General features: G+C 48.3%; 1 protein-coding gene across 3 annotated transcripts in view; it reads left to right on the top strand.

Annotated features, from left to right (window-relative positions):
• Window positions 1-1,419: 1,419 nt before the first annotated feature.
• The window catches only part of LOC310691342 (vigilin-like), a 68,024-nt gene continuing 47,857 nt past the window's right edge, over window positions 1,420-21,586 (top strand). For 2 of the 3 annotated variants that reach the window (XM_083471086.1, XM_083471087.1), the window contains exon 1: window positions 1,420-1,673. The gene's annotated coding sequence lies outside the window, so the exon portion shown is untranslated. Of the gene's footprint in view, window positions 1,674-3,375; window positions 3,427-21,586 lie in introns of those variants that run through there. The other variant, XM_083471088.1, reaches the window with a different exon arrangement.

Raw genomic sequence — 21,586 nt, 5'->3', positions numbered from 1 at the left:
TCTGAGGAAATAACAAGGATTTTAAAATTTGTATGACAATGGGAAGAGATGGGGTGTAGATTTTGCCCAAGACGGAAACATGCAGTTGTGGTGCCATCACCCAAAGGTCCTGCCAATCTGATCTTAACAAATGACAGGCCAGAAAACAGGGCCTTCGGTGGTGATCTCAGGGATCTAGTAGGTTTGTATGAGTGCAAACAGACCTTCAGATAACTTGGTAATATATTGTCCTCCAGGGAAAAAAATGGTTTCTGTCTTTTTGCATTCAGAGGGGAGGAGAGGAATGAAAAGAGAAACTCTCCAGACCTACAGAATTCATGGAATCAGAGGCCAGTCTTGGGCAAGATAACAAAATGTGTGGTTTGACAAAACATAGCCTAGGTGAGATTACTTTTGCCAGAGGACAGACTGAAGGAGTGTGTCGTTACTGATCTATCCTGGAATCCTTTCTTTCTTAAACATCTAACAGAACTAATGAAATATTCCGCCACTTCAAAGAATGAAAAACAATTGAGGATGGCCAGGTTAAGAGATGAAATTATCACACACAAACACAACATTTGTGCAAAAGAGCTAACACAGTAATTCAGTGCCTTGCACCATCTGGCAGGGTTAATAATAGGATGCAGTTAATAGTGGATCCTAAATATCAGGGAGAATGCAGGAGTTGGTGCTGAAGGCAGACCACTTTTTTTGGAAAATAATGCCAATAATATTAATAGATTAAATGGCTAGCGGTTTGCTGTCGTTCCCCAACACCCAAAACCAGCTGCCCGAAGCAACCACTTCACTCCATCTAATGGTAGGGCCGGCCCCTTAAATTTGTGCACTAAAGAAAATTGTGTTCAAAACGCCCAACACTACACCGAAGGAACAGTGACGCAATAGAATGTGACAAATTCCCAATAGCCACCTCGCGCCACTTCTGGTTCCCAATTGAACACGCTGTGCTACCATGGCAAAGCCAACTGTAGGCCTAGAACGGCTCCCCCCCCCCACTGACTTTCAAAAGCTTCAAAATAGACCCCGTGGCGCCTCCTCTCAGAATCTCTTTAGGCTCGTTATCAGCTGTCCCCGCACATAGCAGCCTCTCTAACGGCCGCCACGTGCTTCCTGCCCCGCATATGGCTGCCTTCGGAACCGCAAAACGCCGGAAGTTAAGCCTGCGCGCCAACTTTCCTCCGTATCTCTAGGCGTGGGGGGTGGTGGAAAAGAGCAGGGAGCGCGCGCCCTCTATATACCTGGCGCATGCCTACTTTCGACCCGAGGCTCGCCCGCGCCTGCGCGCTGGGGCCCGAGCCGCGGGCAGGGGTGGGCGGTCCTCGTGCCGCCGTGACCGCGGATTGGCCTTTGCGGCGAAGTGGGCGGGGAGAGGAGGCGGTGCACTATTTAAGGAGGCTCGGAGGGCGGGGACGGGGAGGCGTGTCCGAGCCGCGCTCCTTGTCAGTCGGCGCCGGGAAGCGGCAGGGGGCGGAGGCTGCGGCAAGAGCAGCAGCAGCGGCGCCGGCGGTGGAGGAGTCGGAGCAGCCTCCACCACCCGCCTCCCCCTCGCGGCGGCTTCTCCTTCCCCTCCTCCTACTATTCCTCCCGGCCTCGGCGGCGGCCGCCGCAGCCACCGCCACGCTGAGCCTTCAGCAGCGGGACTCGCCGCCGCCGCCACAGCAGCAGCGCAGGTGAGGCGGCGCGGGGAAGAGCCTGGTCCCTCCGCCGGGGCCTGGCCACAGAGAGGCCGAGGGATGCAGTGCGAGGCTGCAGGGAGCACGCAGGGCAGCCAGGGATTTTGGGGTGGGGGTGAGTCTGGGTGGGGGGGCTCCCTTGCAAAAAATAAAATAGAGATGGGGATGCTCGTTGTATGTGGTCTTCTGCAAGAGCAGGTGGAAGGGAAATTGCAGAGGTGTGGTGGGGATGATATCTGGGGGTCTGATATAGGGATGAGCAGCAGAGAGGCTTGAAGGGATGTGGGGTGGGCGGGCGGTGGGGTGCCTCGAAAGGGTGTAGGGGGCCAGTGATGGCGTGGTGCTGGCGGTGAAAGGAAAGCGACGGGCTCTGCTTTGGGGTGTCTCCACCAGAGAAGGGACTAAAGGGATGTGGGGGGTCCAAGTAGCGATGCCCACCAGGGAGGTTCGGAGGGGTTTGAAGGACGTTAAAATGGGGTGGGGGAAGAGTGCGGGCCTGTCGAGCAGGTGGGGCTGAAGGGATATAGAGGATGGTATGGGGTGACTGTGGTGTAGAGGGGATTAAAGGGAAAGGAGAGGGGGCTGTGGTGTTGGAAAGGGGGTCCAGGAGAATGGGGAGACTAGATCAGAGAGCCCCACTGAGAAATTATGGGGGTTTCTTAAGCAGCGAGGGCTGAAAGGAGATTGGGATGCACAGAGGTGTTGGCATGGCTAGCTGCAGCGAAGGGGAGGGCAGTTTGTTGTGGATGAGCTGTAATTCCCAGGATTCTTCAGTTTTTTTTAAAAAAATGGGACGTTTCCAGCATTTGTTGACCCTTGGGGTATAAGGCAAAACATAAAAGCATGATTCCCCTTCATTTTTGTGTGTGTGTGTGAAACTACCCTGTCCCACTTTGTGTTTTGCTTTGGCCCCCTGCCCCCATAACATTTTTACAGATGTCCCTGGGTGAAAGGTGAGGGGGGGGGAATTTGATTGGGGTTTCTCTAAAGTTAAAGGGAGATCTGATATGGGGAAACTGCTGCAGGTAAGTGGAGATTAGGGTGATGGAAACAGGGTAGGCAGTGATATTGGGGTATCTTTCATTGGGTGAGGGGGTTCTTCACCCGAGAGCGATAACAGCAGATTCAGGGGTACAGTGGGATGCTGAGAGAAGCGTGTGCATGTGTTAGAGAGCAGGCAATTAATGGTGAGGGGTTCAGGGCACCATTGGGAAGAAAGGAAGATAATGTAGGCTTAGGTTGACTCTGCATAAAATAGGGTGGTTATTTTAAGCTGTGGGAAATGGATTGTGGCAGTAGAGAGGTATGATAGGGCATTTCAGATATGGCTGTTAAAATAGTGGCAAGGGGCCCTAAGGTGATGGTGTGTCCCTTGAAGGCTGTTGTGAGAGATTGGCTTTGAAACAAGAATAGATAAAATGGGGAATAAGATGCTGACTGCACAGTTGGAATGTGGGGACTTCACTAAGAGGATGAATAAGCTTTTTTGTGGCCTTATCCTTCAGCATAATGCAGGTATCTTCAGCCTTCTCAAGCCCAGCACCCATTTTTAACCCTAACATGCACCTGGAGGCCCATTTCTTCATCTTTTACCATACATTGGCATGCAATGGGCTGTGTTCAAGCTACACTAAAGCCAGAGGTTTCTGCATTTTCATGCATCCATCTAGGCAAGTGAGAAGCGTTGTCACAATTTGAGGACTCATTCAAGCCAGGCAGAAGTACACAAGGAAGGCGCAGAGCATGGATGGTGAGTGGGTGTGGCTTGTACTAGAGGCCTGATGAAAACCTGGAGAGCTGCATTCAGCCCCTGGGCTTGAGGTTCCGCATCCCTCTTTGCTATTCCGATCGTAGACTTTATCTGCTCCCATCAAGAGGACTAGAAGAATGGGGGAATAAACTGTCTTGGAAAATGCATGGAGGAGAATAGTGCCAAGCCAAGCTCTCTCCCTTTCACTGTTGCGATAACTACTAAATTTGATGCCTGTTGCCTTAACAGTTCTGCAGTTACTCCGAGGATGGCTTTGGCCTACTCTTAGTGTTGGTTACTGTAGTTTGTAACCCATTCAGGTCAAGATTGACTGTATGGATTGCTGTAATTCATACCCCGATTTCATATGCAGCTATCGTCTATCTCTATGGGGCAAAAGCTAATGTGTGTGGAAATAAAAACCTTGGTGGGACATAGAAATTCACCTGAGTGTGGAGGGACTTGCAAAACGCTGGAGACAAACTATTAAGACAAGCTTGAGTTCTGAAATGTGCAGCACTGGTTTTGACATTCACTTCTCAAAGGTACAGGGTGAGGTGCCTCTTGCATGAGGGTGATCTTAAGTCTTCATTCCCATTAACTTATATCTATATGCTATGATTAAGAAGATTTATACACTGCTTGATTTTTTAAAAAAGTTGAAATGGTTTACAAAAATAGTAAATAAAATACTACAATTTTCAATAAATAGTTAAAAACATTATTGAAGAGCATTCCGAAGATGGTTAACATCAACAGTAGCCGAAAAGAGATAAAGCACATGTAACTTAATGTCTGGACAGGCATGCCTAAACAAAAATGTTTAAGCAGGTGCCAAAAAGAGTACAGGGAAGGTGTTGGCCTGATGTCAATCAGCAGGGAGTTCCAAAGTGTATGTGCTGCTACACTTAAAGATAAATTTCTTACAAATGCACAACCAAGTATTATGCAGCACCCATAACAGTGCCAGTTTTGCAGATCGAAGCAGAAAAGTGGTTATTTCTCAGACATGGCGATCCTGCAAGTAAAGTGGTCCCAAGCTATTTAGGGCTTTACCTATTAAAGGCTGTGGTGTTCTATGCAGGCAGGGCCTCGCTCCTCTCAACTACCACACTGCGGCATTCTGCACAAGCTGCAGCTTCTGGGTCCAGCTCAAGGGAAGCCCCACATAGAGTGCATTGCAGCAGTCCAGTCTTGAAGTCACCAGTTCCTGTACTACTTCGGTCAGACTCTTGGTCCAGGAGGTGGGGAGACGACCGTAACTGCTGTACCATTTGAGATGTGCAGGGGCTGGCATATGACTCTGTTTGTTCAAAGATGGGAGTTATTGTGAAACAGAAGCAGGTCTTTTTGCTCTGATATGCAGAGCTCGGTGGAGATCACAGATCCCTAGAAGTGTTCAAAGATGGCCATGATACTGTGTCAGGGTTTCTGGGGGGTTTTTTTGGCAGTCAGGTATTAAGTCATCTTGTGTGTTCTGTCACACCTTCTCTCCCTCCGCTCCACCTAGGCCTCTGGGATGGAGGGTAGCTGCAGAGGTGGAAACCACTTGTGGGAGATGCTAGAATTGGAGCAGGCTCTCCCGACTAGTCTAATCGGTGGCTGGAGCTCCCGGAATCCTCCCCTGAGATCCAGTGGTGGAAAAACAAGCCAGGGAGAGATGCTCTCTTGGGAGAAGAAAGGCCAAATGGTTCTTCACCTTCACTTAAATTGCAGAGAGATGGTCCCAGCCATGCTACACATTTAAAGTGTACCACTGTAACAGTTAGGAGGGTTATGGGAACTGTAGTTTGTTAAATTACAGTTCCTGAGATCCTTCATGGCTGTTAACGTGGCATAAGAGTGATTTGAATGTATGGGGTGGATATTCAGAGCCCTGAATATCATGGGAAGAAGGAATTGTGGGCATGGTATTTTTTTTTATAATTATCAGCTTGGAAAATGCTACCTGGATTAAAGTATAGATCCTCTTGATTTGTGGTATCTGGTGTTCCCCTATCTCTGTATAAGCAACCCAGTATATCCACAAGTAGGGTCTGAGCTGGCAGTGACTGACATGGAGGGGGAATCTTGAGGGTGTGTCAGTGTTGCGTAGCTTGATGAAAATGTCAACCCAATGTGCGGCAGCTCTGGAAAACGCACATTCCCTATTCCACTCTACAAATCTGTGGTGAGGCTGCATATTGAATTCTGCATGCATGTCTGGTCACCGTTCATTTAGAAGGAGCTGGAGAGGAATTTTCAGCAAAGAGGAACCAAAAATGATCTATAAGTTGGAGCCTCTTCCCCCATGGAAGAAAGGTCACACAGCATTTGGGGATTTCTAGTTTAGGAGAAAGGTAGGTACGTAAGGGAAGCGTGATAGAGGTGTGTGAAATTAGGCATATACTAGGTCAGGAGTTGGTAAGCTTTTACCTTGCCTGGGCCGGTTCACTCCAGTGGAAATCCCTCAGGGGGGCGGATTGCGCGTACACGTGAGAGCGCATGCCCGTGATTTCTGGTGTCTGTGCATGTGCAGACGTGGTTTCCTGCGCCGCGGAAGCGAGTTCCCGTGCTGCGCTGGTTTAGTGCAGCATGCGGGGACTCGCCAAGCGACCCCCATGGGCCGCTTGTGGCCCATGGGCTTTAGGTTGCTGACCCCTGATCTAGTAGAAAGCAGGTGGGGAGACTTCTTTCTCTCATTATTCCGGAACTCAGGGACCCACATTGAAGCTGAATGTTGGAAGAATCAGGGCAGACAAGAAGTACCACTTCATGCAGTGTGCAGTTAAACCGTGAAATTTGCTCCCGCATGAGGCTGTGATGGCCACCGACTTGGATAGACAAATTCACAGAGGAAAAGGCAGTCAGTGGTTACTGTCATACAGCCTCCAGGACCATGAGGCAGCAAGATCCTGAATGCCAGTTGCTGGGGAGCAACTGCAGGAGAAGGCCTATAGTGCTGCTGTCCTGCTCATGGGAGACCCATAGGCATCTGGCTGGCTGCCGCGAGAGCAGGATGCTGAACTGGAGGGACCTTGTGTCTGCTTCAGAAAGCTTCTCTTGGGTACGTATCCATGGGCAACTCTTGAAAGTGTCCTCTTGGGGATCCTGGGTGGGTGGGGAGGAGATCCCTGTTCTTAGGCAATATTATATTTGCTGTGGCAGCTGCTGGATGTGCCATCCCAGCATGGACTTGTTACCTTTGCGCAGACCACCTCAAAGATGCTGAAGTAGCCTGCCACTTATTTTTGTTTGCTAATAAGGTTAGGTGAGATTGTGACACTGTCCTTGTAATTTGTTGATGGGAATTCTGAGTGCCTTATAAAGCGAGGCTGCCTCTCTCTGGGGGTAGGAACCAGGGGAGCTAGATGAGCTGGGGGGAAACCTCCTTGGTGGCAGTCTTAGGCCAGCCTTCCTCAACCTGCTGCTCTCCAGATGTTTTGCAGTACAACTCCCATCAATGAGCATTGATGGGAGTTGTAGCCCGACTGGAGAATTTGAAGTACGCAATTATGGGACAGCTGGACCGGTTACAAGTAGTGGCTTTAGACTGTTGTTTCTCCCCAGTACCCAATGGCTCCTGTATTTAGAGTGTTACTTGGTTGCAATGGATTGGGTACCCTTTCCCAAAGATGCTCCCTCCACTTTCAGAGCTATATATTTCTGTATGCTGTTTGGGGATTCGAAAGCTCTATTGCATAACAAATACTTTCTGCTAGTTGTGGAGCATGAGGACTGCTCTAAAGTCATATTCTGATAAATCTCCACCACTCTGCCTTGAATTTTTACCAGTCTTCCCTCCATTTCAAGCTTGAAGTGGTACATCCCTATGGACTAGGAACTTGGAGTCTGCTGCTTGATGCAAACTGGGATTCAGGCCCCTCCAGGGAGAGCCATGCATACTCAAGACAATTGAATCCACCACTTTGTTGATGCTAAGCAGGTCTAGGCTTGGTCAGTGCCTGGAAGAGAGATTTACATCACTTTGGGTTCCATGGTGGAAAAAAGTGGGATAAAAATGTAAGAAAATAACTGTCTGAAGGTGGAATGGCTGTTGTCTGTCTCCCCCCCTCCCCCTTGGCATGAGGTCAAAGCAAAGAGGGAATAGCCAGACTGGAATCCTTAGCAAGACAGCTGTGCAAACAGTATGAAAGTGAAGTATTTTACTGCTGAAGTTAATGTGTGGAGTAAATCAGTCTTTTTTTTTTTTGGAAAGAGTGATATAGAGGCATATGGTGTTTCTACAGCCTGAACTGGCCTGTGCCCATAGGCTAGTGTGCAGAGAATTGTTCTGAGGCTTTGGATAAATGGGTTCTTCTGGCAGCATTGACACCTGCCAGCTAACTGCTGGCATCTCTTTCAGTCCATTGTGGGTAGGCGTTGTGCTGATTTTTGTGCTTGAGCGCTGAGGAGTGTTTTGGGGGGAAATGCGGGCTTCTGGGCCACTGCATCCAATACCTGTCTTATCCTAATATGCCTTGCCTGCTCCACAAAAGATGTACATCTGCTTGTTCCGCTGTTGCTCACAGGAGCCTTTGCCAAGCTGGTACCCTCCCCAACATTTTAGGGCGCAACTCCCCATCATCTCTGACCACTAGCTATGATGGCCGGGACTGTAGGACTTGCAATCCCATAACATCTGTAAGGCATGGGGTGGGAGTGGGGAGTTGGTTTGCACAATGGCTGGCCCACGCGTATGTCATGAGGAGCAGGAGATGAGTTTCCTCACCCCCAAAAGGATATGGTAGCGTTAGAAAAGGCTCAACTGAAATGATCAAAGGAAAGGTGGCAGCGTCAGGGATTTTTTTAGTTCAGAGAAAAGGAGAGTTAAGAGGTGACATGGCAGAAGTTTATAAAATTATGCATGGCATGGAAAAGTTTGATAGGAAAGTTATTCTTCCCCTCTCATCATGCTAGATTTTGTCGACATACAACAAAGCTCAATGTTGGAAGATTCAGGACAGACAAAAGAGATGATTTATTATTATTATTATTATTATTAGTAGTAGTAGTAGTAGCAGCATTAGTATTATTTAACTGAATTTATATACTGCCCTATACCTGGAGGTCTCAGGGCAGAATACAGAAAAGATCAACATAAAAACCACAATATATAACCCCCCCCCCAAAATAGCCACATTTTAAAAGTGCATAAGATGTCAATCACAGGGACACTGGTGGCGTTGTTAAACCACTGAGCCTAGGACTTGCCGATCAGAAGGTCGGCAGTTCGAATCCCCACGACGGGGTGAGCTCCCGTTGCTCGGTCCCAGCTCCTGCCAACCTAGCAGTTCGAAAGCACGTCAAAGTACAAGTAGATAAATAGGTACCGCTCCGGCGGGAAGGTAAACGGCGTTTCCGTGCCCTGCTCTGGTTCGCCAGAAGTGGCTTAGTCATGCTGGCCACATGACCCGGAAAAACTGTCTGTGGACAAATGCCGGCTTCCTCGTCCAGTAAAGCGAGATGAGCGCTGCAACCCCAGAGGAGTCTGCGATTGGACCTAATGGTCAGGGGTCCCTTTACCTTTTAAGATGTCAATCAGATCAACCAAAGGCCTGGTTAAAAAGGAACGTTTTTGCCTGGCGCCTAAAGGTGTATAATGATGGCCGAGTATAGCTAAACTATGAAACTCCCTCCTACAGGAAGCAGTGATGGGCATCAACCTAGAAGTCTTTTAAAGAGGATTACAGTGGTGCCTTGCAAGACGAAAAGAATCCGTTCCGCGAGTCTCTTCGTCTTGCGGTTTTTTCGTCTTGCGAAGCAAGTCCATTAGCGGATTAGCGCTATTAGCGGCTTAGCGGGCTTAGCAGATCAGCTGATAAGCGGCTTAGCGGATCAGCTGTTAAGTGGCTTAGTGGATCAGCTATTAAGCGGCTTAGCGGCTTGGGGAAAAGGGGGGGAAAGGGAAAAAACCCTGCAGGAACTCGCAAGACATTTTCGTCTTGCGAAGCAAGCCCATAGGAAATTCGTTTTGCGAAGCACCTCCAAAACGGAAAACCCTTTCGTCTAGCGGGTTTTCCGTCTTGCGAGGCATTCGTCTTGCGGGGCACCACTGTAGATGAATTCATGGAGGATAAGACGATATCAATGGCTCCCTCTAGCCATGATAGCTATTCTCTGCCTCCACAGTTGGAGGCAGCAATGCTTCTGAATACCAGTGGCTGGAAAACGTAGGAGGAGTGGGTGGTCATGGACTCAAATCCTGCTTGTGGCTTTCCCACAGTCACCTTGTTGACCACTGTGAGAACAGGAAGCTGGACTAGATGGGCCATTGACCTGATCCAACAGGCTCTCCTTATGTTCTCATGAGTTGGTAGAGTCTGCTCCATGGTGGCACCGCAATTGTGGAATGTTCTCCTGCTTAGTGCCTATCCTTATTTTTCTAGGCTTCTTAAATCTAGCTTACATATTTGACTTTCTAACACTGAGTGGAAGGTAGCTCGTAGTGGGGGAGTTCCTTTTCCTGGCATGTTTCTTGGGCCATTAGGGAAGCCTGGACAAGCTTCTGAGTAAATCTATAGAGTTCTCCTGGAATATATGGTCATCTGGCCTCCTAGTCACTGCCCAGCCATGCTGCACATCCCTGCTGTCAAGGCTGGCTGTGCCGACTAGGTCACAGGCTGGCCATCTGTGTGGCCCAGCTCCTTGGACATTGCATTCAAAATCCAATACAGTTTTTATAGCACACAGTGAAAGCTGTCGTTTCTGCTGCTTATTTGTTTGCCCCAGTAGCTAACTAGTCCGACCCCATCTCAATTCCTGGCTTCCATCTCCTGCTGACTAGGGTGTAGCGATTAGTTTTATAAGATGGTTTTGGTTCCTTTTGGCCTCCTGATCAGTCTGCAGGGTCAATTGCTTACGCTTGCTGCAGCCACAGAACAGCTGAACCTTTCTTGCAATGTGCAGAAACATCAGGTGAATTCTCTTTCCGCCCACCCCTTAACAGTGCACAATACACAATGAAAATATTAGTTTAGATGTCACATCTTTGCAGGGGATGAGAAGAGGTGCTCACCTGATTTAGTGGGAATAGATGTGGGTGGTAGAGCTGTCGCCAAATGACATTTGTTGAGGGGCAAAAAAAGAAGTAAGTTTAAGTAGCAGCTTTGAGAGGTGGTGCGGTTAAGCCAGCCACTGCATCGTACTTCCTGTGGTCACATTTCTAAATCATCTGGAGCCCCATTCAGAAAGTGTTGGTGACGGATAACCCTACCTCATGGATGAAAAACCATGGTTTGGTGAGTGAAGCGGAAACCGTGGCTTGGCTGCAGTTCCCCACTAACCAGAAAGTCATGCTAACCAGATTGCTGCTGAATTGCCAATCCCAGCATGCTTGACTGGGGCTGATGGGAGCTGGAGTCCAGCAACATCTGGAGGGCCACAGGCTCCCCATCCCTGTTATAGCAAAAAGCAACATCTCACTCAAAGTCCCCTCTATGACAGTCAAATCTTGGTTTCGAAACTGAGTTGGGCCACTCCCATCAAATGTTGGGCTGCCCTATGGTGCCGTCTGCTGCTTTCAGACTGTTCCTTGACATGCTTTAACACCAGGGTGGGGAAATCATTTCTGTCGAGGGCTTCATTCCCTCGGTAATTTTGGAGTGGGGTGGTGCAGTCATAGAAGCCAAGCCCCAAATTTGGCTGGGGACCCCTTTTCTAGGAACAGAGGAAACTACCAAGTCAGACCCTTGGTATTACTAGTTGAATATTGCCTTCACTGGTAGTGGAGATGCCAGGGACTGGTGCCAGGGCCAGCCTTGTGCAAGACTGATGCTCTACTTTCTATGGAGTTGGGCAAATGGTCTGTGTAGCTCTGTATTGCTTACAGCGATGGACAGATGTTCTCCAGAACTTCAGCCAGGTGAGGGGGTCTTCCCTGTCCATCCTGGAGATGTTGAGGATTGATCTTGGGACCTTCTGCATGCAAAACTCTTTCCACCTGTGTGATATCAGCTGCAAAGCTGTGTAGGTTGCTGGCTCCCTCCTTTAACATCTCTGCTACCTGGCTAGAAAAGGGGGTCAGCTCTTCCACTGGCGCATGCTTATGACTGACGGGGAGAAAGATTGAATTCTGGGCAGAGACAATGCATAATCATTGGATGGTAGTGCTGAGAGTACAATGGGTGTGGCTTTACATACACCAGCAAATGTGTTAAGACAAAATAAAAGCTTTATTCCCTCCCCACCTCTACAACCTCTCGCTTTTCGCCAAGCGCTCTCTCTGTCTCAACTCAAGGGGGAAACGGCAACTCCCACTGATATGAAAATAGGAGCTGCTTTTAGCACCTGCACCTGCGTGGCCCTCCGAGACCTAGAGAGTCGCTGCAGAGCCCAATTAAAGGTTCTTGAGAAGTCTGAATGAACAATCGCAGGCGGTGGGGCTGCAAAACAACGCCTGCGTTTCGGTCCTTTTGTTCCTCCGGCTACGTTTGCCGCCGCTTGAAGGTATCCAAAAGCAGAGATTTGGACCTGGGGCCATGTTCGGCAACCAGTAATTCCACAACACTCATTTTAGAATGGTGTAAGCCAGCTTTCCCCAACCTTGAGATGTTTTTGGACTGTGATACCCGTCATCCCAGACCATACTGACTGGGGGTGATGGGAGTCAGACCACATCTGGAAAACACCTGGTTGGGGAAAGCCAATGTTGGCCACGCTGGAGGCCTGCTAATTCAACACCCCAATTCCCCTTTTAGCCTCTTGTTATAGGAAGGGTGCCTCAGCCCGCTGGTGATATTGGTTGCCCTTTCCTGTACAGTGGTACCTTGGTTTAAGAACAGCTAAGTTTATGGACAACTTGTAATAAGAATGCTGCGAACCCGGAAGTAGGTGTTCCGGTTTGTGAACTTTGCCTTGGAAGCAGAACATGTTCCGCTTCCTGTTGAGTGTGTTCCATTTGTAAATTGAGTCCCCCACTTCTAATCTGAGGCTTTCTGTTGGGTCTGTCGGCTGTTGAGTCCTGAGCACCCACTCAACACAGAGGTGTGATATTTGGAGCTTTTGTTTTTGCTATTTTGTTGTGGTTTTGTTTGTGAGGCTTTTTTATTTTTATTTATTTTTTGCTATGACTGTGGGACTAATTTGTGACTGTGGCTTGTGTCTTCGTTTTTGTGACTAGTTTTTGTGACACTATGGAACCCAGTTCAGCTACTGGTTGATTGTATGACTGCAGAAATGGATAAAAGTCCCCCCTCCAAACAATGACTATCATCAGTCCACGTAAGAAGAAAAATTAATCTACAATACTGTCTTATTTATTTTATAGTACAGTACATTGATTATTGCCTTCATTTTATGGATCAGTGGTCTTGTTAAATAGTAAAATTCATGTTAAATTGCTGTTTTAGGGGTTGTTTTTCATCGTCTGGAACGGATTAATCAATTTTCCATTACTTTCTATGGGAAAGCATGCCTTGGTTTAAGAACAGACTTCTGGAACGGATTAAGTTCGTAAACCGAGGTACCACTGTACATCAGGTATGTGGAACCTTGGGGCTCGGAGTTCAGATGTGGCCCTCCAGACCGTTCTACCTGGCCCCTGGAGTTCTTCCCACTCTGCTCTGTGTTCCTTGAGTCCTTTTTCCTGGCTGGAATGGGTCAAGCAGTTATACTGCCTCTCGCTTGTCTGGTCCAGGTTCAGGAGGTATGAGTGGGGATGTGGCTGTGCGTGTAAACCTCTGACTTTTACTGTATAAAGGGAAGAATTGCACCTGTTTCTCCACAAACTTTTCCCCACCCTTTCCATGGAGCCCCCCCAGAACGTTCTCCTTGAGGAAAGGTGGCCTCCAGACTGAAACCCCACTCCCACCCTGCTGTGCATTTTCCATCTCTACAGTATCCCTTTTTATGAATATGTGAGTGGTCTTACCACTGTCTTTTGTGGTGGGCTTGGGAAAATAATGCTGTCAAATCTGTTTTCAGCCCCTTTCCCTAAGAATTCCTATCATTGGATTGCAAAGGCCTTCGGACCCCACCCCACCTTATGTAGAGAAACTTCTGCAATTGTCTACTATTTTTTCAGCCTCCCTCCCTTCCCAGAAAACTCGGCAGGCCTAGTCCGTCATTTTCAGCCTTAGGGGCCCCCCAGTAGACTGATGGTAACAAGGAAGGCAGTCAGTCATAGTAAGTCATAGCTGTGCCCCAGTTTGTGACATCTCTGGGCCTAACTCTTTCCTCCTTGAAGACCCTATGAAGCAGCCCCAGAACTTCAGATCAAAGACGAAAGAGTGCCCCGTGATAAGTATGCTTCGTGTTGTCATCTCAGCAATGTTTTAACCCCAAGATCCCACTTAATGCCTTCCTCAGCCACTCTTTCTCTTTCCTGGCTTGCGGTAGTTGAGATGTGGTCAATGTGCTGTTGCCTAGCAACCCCGATGAAGGTATCTTTGGTCGTGGTCAGAAGGCTTGCTCTAGGCCAGGGCTGGGAAACCTCTTCCCCTCCAGTTGCTGCCGAACTACAGCTCCCATCATCCCTGATCACTGGGCTATGCTGGCTTGGGCTTGATGGGATTTGGAATCCAACAACATCTGAAGGGTCATTGGTTCCCTTCCCTTGCTTCCAGGTCAGAGAAGGGCAACTGGTTGCCAGTGTTCAACCTATTCCTGTATAGTCCAGTGTCTTGCTGTGTGCTCAGTCAGCGACGTTGGGGAACAATAACCGCATATGGTTGCTTCCTTTTCACTTCTTAAGCCCCCTCAACTTACTTGGTAGCTGGGACCTGTCAGTCATTTCGCCTGTATGTTACTGTTCCTTAAGTCACCTGTTGTCTTGTGCAAATTGGTTGACATCTGGCGTAGCATGGTTTATAGAAAGTGGGAAGGGATATGTATTTCCTCGCTTTCTCATAATACTAGGACCTGGACCACCCGATGAAGTTGAGGATTTAGGACAGACAAAAATAAAACACCGTATTTTTTGCACCATAACACTCACTTTTTTCCTCCTAGAAAGTAAGGGGAAATGTCTGTGCGTGTTATGGAGGTACTTTTTCACACAACACCGAATTAAAACAGTGGAATTGGATGTAGCGAGGGATGGCTTGAAAAGAGTACCCCAGCTGATGGAGGATAAGGTGATCAATTGCCACCAGCCACCATCAGTGTTAGAAACTGGGATAGAAAAGCTAGGAGCCTAGTGGCTCCTGGGACCTCGGTTGTGGGCTCCAAAACAGAAGGTCTAGTCTACATTTGGGGAGACCGGCAACACTTTTTATTATTTTGATAAGCATATTGTTAATATCACATTTTAACAGAAATTGCGAATGCATGTTAAATTTGGTGTTTACAATAAAAATATTGGTACCATACTTCAGTTTTCAAAACACTCTACTCCTTATTGCTAAACTCCTTAAGGATATTCTCTGTCCTTAACATATACTTCGAGGCTTCATAGCACATACATTCCAGTGATCCTTGAGTGTCAGCCAGGCGCAAAAAATGGCACCCAGACTTTTAGAGGTGCTTGCAAATGGAGAATTTTTAGGTGCGAAATGCGCCTGGTGCCCTGCTAATTTTGTACCCTGACCACAACTGCTATGTTTCTCTCCACGGTCAGAGGTAGTATGCCTCTGAATGTAATGGTCTGCATAATGGTCCACTTTTAAAATAAAGCTGCTGTGGTCAAACCTGCCTCAAAAGTACACATCTATTATTTCTTCCACCATGGATCTCAAGACTGTACGTAGGGTTCCTAGGGAGCCTTGCATCTAAACACTGACCAGACCTAGACCTGCTTAGCTGCTGGAGTAAAAAACAGGGGAAGGAACTGTATTCCAGCCCATTTGGCGCTGAGCAGCTGACTAGGGTTTGGCAAAAGTGAAACCCATTCTCATGCCTTCTCATCTCAACGGCTTTAGTCTTAATGATTGAGAAACACTCCTGAACGCATCTGCGCAATGGGATTGGGCCGAGAAAAACACTCTGAAACTTTCAGTTGGAGTTAATGAGATCCCAAGGCGTTTGCTCCAGAGTTAGCAGCACAGCCCCCCTTAGAGGGTGCTTTCCTCAAAAGACATTTTGGAGCTTGGAATACAGAGACTGGTCTGTAGTCTGGGTGACAATCGCTGCTCATGGCTCCTTTTAGGGAGCAAGGCAGGCCTGGCTGCCAGTACTGGGCATTATTAAAACTCCTGCTTCTGAGGCAACCGTTTCCTTCATATACCGTATTTTTCACTCTATAGGACGCACCCCCTTGTTTTAGAGGGGGAGAACAAGAAAAAAAATTCTCCCCCTCTCTGCTCAGCGCCCTTTCAGCGAAGCGGCAGGAGAAACGGAGCCCCTTCCATTTCTCCTCCCGCTTGGCTGAAGGGGTGCTGTGCAGCTCTCCCGGCTTCAGCAAAAGGAACACGAAGCCTTCGGAGCACAGCACAAGTTCCCCTGCGCTCCGGAGGCTTCGGGTTCCTTTTGCCAGGTTTCAGGCAGCTATCCCTGAAGTCTGGAGAGCGAGAGGGGTCGGTGCGCACCGACCCCTCTCGCTCTCCAGGCTTAAGCGAAAGCAGCGCGAAGCCTCCGGAGCACGGAGGGAGCACTCCCTCTGCGCTTTGGAGGCTTCGCGTTGCTATTGCTGAAGCCAAGGAGCCTGCATTCATTCCATAGGACGCACACACATTTCCCCTTCATTTTTGGAGGGGGAAAAGTGCGTCCTATAGAGCGAAAAATACGGTAGCTCTGAGAGCGCCTGCTCCATTTCTTATCACCGTATGCCAGGAGTCTGGGACAGATAGGGAGGCAGTCAGTGTTCTCAGTTTGCAGGCTTAATGTCTGTATGTAAGGTGAGGCCTTCTGGATCAGGTCAAAGCCCAGTGTAACCCAGCATCCTGTTCCCACAGCAGCCAGCCAGATTTTATTTACGTATTTGTAATCCACACCTCCATTAAAATATGTCAAGGTGATATACGGCACACAGTGAATAAACTCCACAAAAAGCATCTCTAAAAGCTTGTCAGTTGGCGAAGAAGAGAAAACTCATATTGCAAAGGCCTGTCTAAATAATCTTGTTTTCAGAAGGCGTCTGAAAGAAGTTGGGGGGTGGTTCCTGCTGAAACGCTGCTGGCAGGGCCTGCCATGCTAAAGGTTAGGTCCCTGGTGAAGGCCAGCTGATGCCCCTTGGATGCCCACAAGCAGCACTTGAGCACAACTGTGCCTTCCTTCCTTGCCATCCCCCAGCAGCTGGCATTCAGAATCATCCTGTCTTGGACTATGGAGGTCAAAAATAACCATGGCAAAAAGATGGACTTCCCATCCCTGAACTTGTCTAACGTTTGCAGGTTGGTAGCTATACATCTTGTAGGAGTGAATGCCATGGTTTTTGCTATGTGCCTTCTCCTGCCCCATTTGCCGGCCAAGACCTCAGAAAGGCATCTCTCTCCTGCCCCCTGTTCCCCCACCCGAGGTTCTTCCAAATTTCATGGGTACTGGAGCATGCAAACAATTGGGGGGGGGGAAGGCTATCAGGAGAGTTGCATTGAACCCATTTCTGGCCAGAGGCTCATGCTTATCCTCAAGCGCCAACACAGCCTAGATTGGCTGCAGTTTTTTTCGGAGTCCAAAAAAAAAAAAGAGCAACTGCTTGCTTGGCCTGCATCTCTCTTCGTTCTGTGGCTGACGGCTGCTTTTGGCCCTCGCCGTCCTCTTGGCCTTCCTGGTGTTTGCACAGCTCTGCTTGTGCTGCCAGCCGGGTAAACGAGAGATTTCCCGACGAATAAAGTTGCGCTGCTTTGGAGGCCAGGCTAAAAGCCAGAGCCCAGCGATCTTCTGTAATCAAACTGGAGCGGAGCCGGCCCAGGTTGTTCCTGCAGCCTTTATGTGCTGCTCTTCCACTCTGGCCGAGAATTCGGCCAGCTAGCGCAGGAAATGGGAAGCTTGGAGAAATGTTTAGTTTGGTACACTTTGAGAACCAGATTTGCATTATTTTTCTTTTTGTGCGAAGGAGTAAGAGAGGCAAGATGGCAGGAAAAAGAAGCTGGAGGTTGAAAAGTTCAACCAGAGGCAAAACAGCAGATGACTTAAGCCTGCACAGAAGCAGCTGTTCTCCACCCTGCCTGCAAACACCTCTCCCTTTTCTCCCTTGTGCTGGCAGGGCGCACAATCTATTTTCAGATGACTCATTCATTCAGAACTCTTGCTACCGGTGATATGTCTGTCCTCCCCTCCTTTCCCACCAGACCCACACATGAATCAACACACAGGTGACGTTTCCTGTCCAGTGGTGTTCCACTTTCTGCAGACAGTAAGCACTTGGGACAGGGAACTTGGAAAGCTTCCTCTCCCATACGGTGTCACTCTCTTCAACCTGGTGAACTTTCTGCTTGTCGCCTATCAGCTTGTGACTCAGCCTCGTCGCTCTGGTCTCATTTCGCAAGGCAGAGAGAACGGCTGTATGAATAGCCCCACAGCTCAGTGTTAGAGCACCTGCCTTGCAGGTCATGTTAGAAACTCAGATATACAGTGATACCTCGGGTTACATATGCTTCAGGTTACATACGCTTCAGGTTGCAGACTCCGCTAACCCAGAAATAGTACTTCAGGTTAAGAACTTTGCTTCAGGATGAGAACAGAAATCGTGCTCCAGTGGCGCAGCGGGAGGCCCCATTAGCTAAGTGGTGCTTCAGGTTAAGAACAGTTTCAGGTTAAGTACGAATCTCCAGAATGAATTAAGTACTTAACCCAAGGTACCACTGTAACAGTTAGGAGGGTTATGGGAACTGTAGTTTGTTAAATTACAGTTCCTGAGATCCTTCATGGCTGTTAACGTGGCATAAGAGTGATTTGAATGTATGGGGTGGATATTCAGAGCCCTGAATATCATGGGAAGAAGGAATTGTGGGCATGGTATTTTTTTTTATAATTATCAGCTTGGAAAATGCTACCTGGATTAAAGTATAGATCCTCTTGATTTGTGGTATCTGGTGTTCCCCTATCTCTGTATAAGCAACCCAGTATATCCACAAGTAGGGTCTGAGCTGGCAGTGACTGACATGGAGGGGGAATCTTGAGGGTGTGTCAGTGTTGCGTAGCTTGATGAAAATGTCAACCCAATGTGCGGCAGCTCTGGAAAACGCACATTCCCTATTCCACTCTACAAATCTGTGGTGAGGCTGCATATTGAATTCTGCATGCATGTCTGGTCACCGTTCATTTAGAAGGAGCTGGAGAGGAATTTTCAGCAAAGAGGAACCAAAAATGATCTATAAGTTGGAGCCTCTTCCCCCATGGAAGAAAGGTCACACAGCATTTGGGGATTTCTAGTTTAGGAGAAAGGTAGGTACGTAAGGGAAGCGTGATAGAGGTGTGTGAAATTAGGCATATACTAGGTCAGGAGTTGGTAAGCTTTTACCTTGCCTGGGCCGGTTCACTCCAGTGGAAATCCCTCAGGGGGGCGGATTGCGCGTACACGTGAGAGCGCATGCCCGTGATTTCTGGTGTCTGTGCATGTGCAGACGTGGTTTCCTGCGCCGCGGAAGCGAGTTCCCGTGCTGCGCTGGTTTAGTGCAGCATGCGGGGACTCGCCAAGCGACCCCCATGGGCCGCTTGTGGCCCATGGGCTTTAGGTTGCTGACCCCTGATCTAGTAGAAAGCAGGTGGGGAGACTTCTTTCTCTCATTATTCCGGAACTCAGGGACCCACATTGAAGCTGAATGTTGGAAGAATCAGGGCAGACAAGAAGTACCACTTCATGCAGTGTGCAGTTAAACCGTGAAATTTGCTCCCGCATGAGGCTGTGATGGCCACCGACTTGGATAGACAAATTCACAGAGGAAAAGGCAGTCAGTGGTTACTGTCATACAGCCTCCAGGACCATGAGGCAGCAAGATCCTGAATGCCAGTTGCTGGGGAGCAACTGCAGGAGAAGGCCTATAGTGCTGCTGTCCTGCTCATGGGAGACCCATAGGCATCTGGCTGGCTGCCGCGAGAGCAGGATGCTGAACTGGAGGGACCTTGTGTCTGCTTCAGAAAGCTTCTCTTGGGTACGTATCCATGGGCAACTCTTGAAAGTGTCCTCTTGGGGATCCTGGGTGGGTGGGGAGGAGATCCCTGTTCTTAGGCAATATTATATTTGCTGTGGCAGCTGCTGGATGTGCCATCCCAGCATGGACTTGTTACCTTTGCGCAGACCACCTCAAAGATGCTGAAGTAGCCTGCCACTTATTTTTGTTTGCTAATAAGGTTAGGTGAGATTGTGACACTGTCCTTGTAATTTGTTGATGGGAATTCTGAGTGCCTTATAAAGCGAGGCTGCCTCTCTCTGGGGGTAGGAACCAGGGGAGCTAGATGAGCTGGGGGGAAACCTCCTTGGTGGCAGTCTTAGGCCAGCCTTCCTCAACCTGCTGCTCTCCAGATGTTTTGCAGTACAACTCCCATCAATGAGCATTGATGGGAGTTGTAGCCCGACTGGAGAATTTGAAGTACGCAATTATGGGACAGCTGGACCGGTTACAAGTAGTGGCTTTAGACTGTTGTTTCTCCCCAGTACCCAATGGCTCCTGTATTTAGAGTGTTACTTGGTTGCAATGGATTGGGTACCCTTTCCCAAAGATGCTCCCTCCACTTTCAGAGCTATATATTTCTGTATGCTGTTTGGGGATTCGAAAGCTCTATTGCATAACAAATACTTTCTGCTAGTTGTGGAGCATGAGGACTGCTCTAAAGTCATATTCTGATAAATCTCCACCACTCTGCCTTGAATTTTTACCAGTCTTCCCTCCATTTCAAGCTTGAAGTGGTACATCCCTATGGACTAGGAACTTGGAGTCTGCTGCTTGATGCAAACTGGGATTCAGGCCCCTCCAGGGAGAGCCATGCATACTCAAGACAATTGAATCCACCACTTTGTTGATGCTAAGCAGGTCTAGGCTTGGTCAGTGCCTGGAAGAGAGATTTACATCACTTTGGGTTCCATGGTGGAAAAAAGTGGGATAAAAATGTAAGAAAATAACTGTCTGAAGGTGGAATGGCTGTTGTCTGTCTCCCCCCCTCCCCCTTGGCATGAGGTCAAAGCAAAGAGGGAATAGCCAGACTGGAATCCTTAGCAAGACAGCTGTGCAAACAGTATGAAAGTGAAGTATTTTACTGCTGAAGTTAATGTGTGGAGTAAATCAGTCTTTTTTTTTTTTTGGAAAGAGTGATATAGAGGCATATGGTGTTTCTACAGCCTGAACTGGCCTGTGCCCATAGGCTAGTGTGCAGAGAATTGTTCTGAGGCTTTGGATAAATGGGTTCTTCTGGCAGCATTGACACCTGCCAGCTAACTGCTGGCATCTCTTTCAGTCCATTGTGGGTAGGCGTTGTGCTGATTTTTGTGCTTGAGCGCTGAGGAGTGTTTTGGGGGGAAATGCGGGCTTCTGGGCCACTGCATCCAATACCTGTCTTATCCTAATATGCCTTGCCTGCTCCACAAAAGATGTACATCTGCTTGTTCCGCTGTTGCTCACAGGAGCCTTTGCCAAGCTGGTACCCTCCCCAACATTTTAGGGCGCAACTCCCCATCATCTCTGACCACTAGCTATGATGGCCGGGACTGTAGGACTTGCAATCCCATAACATCTGTAAGGCATGGGGTGGGAGTGGGGAGTTGGTTTGCACAATGGCTGGCCCACGCGTATGTCATGAGGAGCAGGAGATGAGTTTCCTCACCCCCAAAAGGATATGGTAGCGTTAGAAAAGGCTCAACTGAAATGATCAAAGGAAAGGTGGCAGCGTCAGGGATTTTTTTAGTTCAGAGAAAAGGAGAGTTAAGAGGTGACATGGCAGAAGTTTATAAAATTATGCATGGCATGGAAAAGTTTGATAGGAAAGTTATTCTTCCCCTCTCATCATGCTAGATTTTGTCGACATACAACAAAGCTCAATGTTGGAAGATTCAGGACAGACAAAAGAGATGATTTATTATTATTATTATTAGTAGTAGTAGTAGTAGTAGTAGTAGTAGTAGCAGCATTAGTATTATTTAACTGAATTTATATACTGCCCTATACCTGGAGGTCTCAGGGCAGAATACAGAAAAGATCAACATAAAAACCACAATATATAACCCCCCCCCCAAAATAGCCACATTTTAAAAGTGCATAAGATGTCAATCACAGGGACACTGGTGGCGTTGTTAAACCACTGAGCCTAGGACTTGCCGATCAGAAGGTCGGCAGTTCGAATCCCCACGACGGGGTGAGCTCCCGTTGCTCGG

Source organism: Podarcis liolepis (genome assembly GCF_965112155.1).
Source record: "Podarcis liolepis genome assembly, chromosome: 13".
NCBI classification, from domain to species: domain Eukaryota; kingdom Metazoa; phylum Chordata; class Lepidosauria; order Squamata; family Lacertidae; genus Podarcis; species Podarcis liolepis.
Note: the sequence above shows the minus strand (reverse complement) of the source record. Positions and strands in the feature narration are given on the sequence as shown.